The sequence below is a fragment of the Vigna umbellata genome, chromosome 8, assembly GCF_029865625.1.
Source record: "Vigna umbellata cultivar VRB3 chromosome 8, Vumbellata_1.0, whole genome shotgun sequence".
NCBI lineage: Eukaryota > Viridiplantae > Streptophyta > Magnoliopsida > Fabales > Fabaceae > Vigna > Vigna umbellata.
In genome coordinates this window covers 38854562-38859375 of record NC_142172.1, presented here as the reverse complement: position 1 = coordinate 38859375, position 4814 = coordinate 38854562, and the positions used below count along the sequence as shown (strand labels likewise).

Genomic DNA, 4814 nt, shown 5'->3' with positions numbered 1-4814 from the left:
CTATTGCAGCCTTTGGCGTTTCTCTTCTTCTTCGTTGAAGGCGCATGTAGAATCACTAACTTGGATTAGAGACAACAACAAAGAAGCACTAAACTCCACAACACCGTGAACCCACCATGAATCAAGCAACAACACAAACCCACCACCAATCAAGCACCAACACGAACCAAGTAAAGGAGAAGAGAACCTTGACATAAATGGTAAATTGGGGAAAGAGAAAGATGGAAATTGGGAAAAGAGAAAGAGGAGAATAAGAGAGGAGGAGAGAAAGTAAGAGTGTGGGGGTGTGATGTGCAATTGAGTGAATAACAGAGTAAAAATTAGGGTTTTAAGAAAAAGTTAAAAAAATAATGGATAAAAGTAAATAAGGATATTTTTAGAGTTAAAAAAAATTAGGGAAGTGTAGAGAATAGTGTGTGGTGGTGGAGAGAGTAACACTCATTTTTTTTTCTCACTTCATTTCTTCCTATCCTTTATTTTCTTTTATAGGTGGTGAATGCTTTTTTTTTTACTGATAGTGTCAGCAATTGTAGTTGCTGACAAAGTGAAACCATTGAAAAAAAAGAAATGAAAAAAAATATAAAAAAATATTAACAATATAAAGTAAATAAAAGTAAAAATAACAAAAGTAGGTAAAAATAATAAAAAAATTTAAAGGTAGACCTAATAAAAATGTAATATATATATATATATATATATATATATATATATATATATATATATATATAAATTAAAGAAGATTATATTTAAATATGAGAGGGAACAAAATTCTTTATACTCATTTTTAATCCTCTTTCACAAGCATTTATACTCAACACATACAATTATCTTCATAATAACAAAGCAATCATTTTACAATATTTATATATATTCATACTTTCTCATACTATTTGAACATTTCTCTATGAGTAAGACCAATACCATCTACCAATATTATATCCTTTTCCTAATCTATTTTAACACTCTTTTCCACCTAAAAGAACTTGATATAACTCATTCTTCTCTTTTGCTACACTTCCTCTTTTGACGTTAAATAGATTGTTGTTTAATAAAAAAATATCTTTACTTTTGTTCCAAATTCTCTCATATTTTTAGTCTTCTAAATCTTCATAGTCCTTGTTTGTATTAAGGTTGAACATGAAAAAATTACATAGTTCCAAATAGCTTCAATGTATAAAATGGTGGCAATTTGAAAATTGTATTATACTATGTCAAGATTAATTAATAAATTACTTCAACTTCTTTTATTATACATATAATGCTAAATATTTTCCCTATACGAATATAGTATGTTGTCAAAACTGTATGTGTAGACAAACTTGTGTTTAGAATAATCCACCCATAATCCACCCAAGCCTTCCATTCGAGTGTATTCCTTAGCTACAAGACGAGCTTTGTAACGTTAAATGCTGCCATATGCATGATACTTGATTTTATAAATCCATCGGCAACCAATGACATGTTTATTGGGTGGCAGAGTCGTAACAGTCCAAGTATTATTCAAGTTTAAAGCCTCCAATTCATCTTGCATGGCCTTTTTCCAGCAATCATATTTGACAGCTTCAACATAGGAATGTGGTTCGGTGGTTGTGGAAACAGAATAAATAAATGACTGAAAATTGTTAAAAAGGTAAGAATAAGAAAGATGATCTTGAATGTGATAACACATACCTGGATGAAGATTGGTAGAAGTTGATGCGAAAGAATGATTGTAATCTTGTGCATAAGAGGGAGGATGATGAGCATGACTGGATCACCTTAGTGGATGTGTGGGGGAAGTTGTCTGAGCAAAAGTAGGAGAAGGAGCAAGAGCAGGTGTAGTAGATGGATAAGGAATAAAGTCATGAGAGAGTGAAGTATTGTCAAATGGAGTTGGTGAGACAGTAGGAATATTAGAATCATTGGATGGGAGGTGAAGGAATGGAAAGTGATCCTCATAAAAGTATACATTGCGTGAGATAACAATGCTACGATTATGAATATTATAGGCAAGGTATCCTTTTGTAGTATGTGGGATTCCAAGGAAAACACAAGGATGGGCTCGTGGTTCTAATTTCTTACGATGGGCAGTAGATGTACAAATGTAGCACAAACATCCAAACACTTTGAGTGAAGAGATATCACATGTATGACCATAAAGTTTTTGAAAAAGGAGTGTTATTATTGAGAAATGGTGTTGGGATGATATTTATCAAATAAGTGGCATGCAAAAGTGCATAATTCCAAAAACATGCAGGTAAATTTGAATGAAAGAGTAGAGCACGAGTAACATTAAGTAAATGTTAATGTTTGCGCTCCACAATTCCATTTTGTTGTGGAGTTTCTATACATGAGGTTTGATGTATTATTCCTTTAGATGTGAAAAATTCATGCATAGAGAACTCAACACCATTATCTGTGCGAATGATTTGAACATGAGAGTTAAATTGGTTTTCAACAAAAGCAATGAAATTAACAATGAGTTGGCGAGTCTCTGCTTTATTGGTCATGAGAAAAATCCATGTGAAACGTGTATTATCATCCACAATTGTGAGAAAAAATTTGTGACCATGCATGGAGGGGGTGGAGTAAGGTCCCCCATATATCCATATGCAAAAGAGAAAAAGGTTTTTGAGCATGTGAATGACTTGTTGGAAATGGAAGTTTGCGTTGCTTTGTATAATGACAAAAATTGCAAATGAAATTTTCATTTATGGTCAAACAAGGGTATATCTTCTTCATAGTATGTAAACGAGTGTTTGATAAATGCCCAATGCGAAAATGGCAAAGATCAATAGGCAAAACATTACAATCAGGATGTACTACAGAAGAATGGATCTGGGGAAAATTAAAATTCTGAGGAACAAGTTGGTATAGGCCATTCTTCACATCAACTAAACCAATCTTCATCTTGGTTTTTGCATCTTGTATGAGACAAGAGTTAGCTGTGAAAAGAATCTCATACGGTGTATTCAAGACCAATTTTGAAAGAGAAATCAAATCGAATGTGAATGAAGGAACATATAAAACATTAATAAGATAAAATGTGAAAGTAAGGTGAATTGTGCCAGCATGAGTGGCAATAACACGATGGCCATTAGGAAGGTTAACAGTAATAGGAGCAATGACATGATATGAAGTGAAAAATTGTAAAGAATTATAAACATGGTCTGTGGCTCCTGAATCAAGGATCCAGGGAGTTGTGTGGAGTGTGTGTGTTGTGCAAATTATGGATGGGATACTACGTGAAGGATGTGATGTGTGTGTAGAAGAGGAAATTGAACTAGTGTGATTAACATGTGCAGAATTTGATGCTGAAGCAGTATGAGATGGTTGCTGAATCAAGGCCAATAAAGCTTAATATTGTTGAGGAGTAAACCAAATTTCTGAATTCTCTGAACCAGTATGTTGTTCCTTTTCAGCAACTGATGCTTCAGTGAGTGAGACACTATTAGCAGAAGAGAATTTGGTATTAAAGAAACGGTGATCGGGAGGATATCCATGCTTCTTATAGCAAACTTCAATAGTATGACCGGTCTTTCCACAATATGAGCAAATTTTTCCACAAGTGGGGGCACTTTTATTGTTCTTAGAATCAGAATGATTTGGGAAGCCGTGTTTGCGATGACAGGTACTCTCAGTGTGACCAGATCGTCCACAAAAGGTACAAGCAGAAGTAGTGGTGGCATTAACAACATTTATAGAATTATGTTTTGTCTCTGCATGAAAAATGTTAGGAATAGAATATTGTCTTTCCTGATGGGCTACATACGAGAAGATTTTGTTAATTAGAGGTAAAGGATCCATCAACAAAACATGAGAGCGAATATTAGCATACTGATCATTTAAACCACGAAGAAACTGCATAGCTTGATCTTCCAATTTTCGTTGAGCAAGAGTTGAAGACAATTTACAAGTACATTGTGCACCACAAATGCAAACCAGATCTGGCCGAAAATTTTCCAGTTCATCCCAAATAACCCTAAGTTGAGTAAAATAATCGGTGACAGTGAAATCACCTTGTTTTAGAGAAGAAGCTTTAAGCTGAAGAGCTGAAATGCGAAGAAGATCACCCTGCGAGTACCGAGACTTGAGATCACGCCAAATTTCCTCGGCACAGTCCATCCAAAGGATGCTCTGCCTGATAAATGAAGAAACAAAATGTACGAGCCAGGAGACCACCATGTTATTGCAGCGCTTCCAAGCTCCATAAAGACGATCAAATGCTAATGGTCATGGGGTACTTCCATCAATGAGTTCCACTTTGTTCTTGGCACTGAGAGCAGTGATCATAGATCTGCTCCAAGAATGGTAATTTGTTGAATCAAGTAACGGGGAAAGCAAGGGCATTGCACGATTTTCATTGGGATGAAGATATGAAAAGTGGTGAACGTTACAAGAGGGATATGTTTCATCACCCATGGCAACAGAAGCAAAGAAGGGTGATGGAGAAGAAGAAGACCGTTAGGCTCTGAATATCATGACAAATAATAGAAATATCATAATGGGATGATACGTAATGCAGGTAGAAAACATATTGCATGATATATTCTTTATTGAACGAACAACGTGTATAGAGGAAGAGAGAGAAAATTAAAATAACATAAAAGCATTATAAGCTTCCATAAAGAAGATGTAAGTCCAAAACTAATCCAAAGACTAATTATAGTTAAGATCCTTCTTTAGAGTTTTTCCATAAACATTTTTAATGACTATTACTTTGAATATCATTTTTAACAATTAAATTTATTTAGAAAGTTGAATTATTTGTTATAAAAAAATATTGTTTTAACGTATGATTATTTTTTCACACAATTCATTTATTTGTTTAATCT

At 34.0% G+C, this 4814-nt stretch overlaps 1 pseudogene; it reads right to left on the bottom strand.

Moving 5' to 3' along the window:
* LOC148194648 (uncharacterized) lies at nucleotides 1-4401 on the bottom strand (annotated as a pseudogene).
* Nucleotides 4402-4814: the final 413 nt, after the last annotated feature.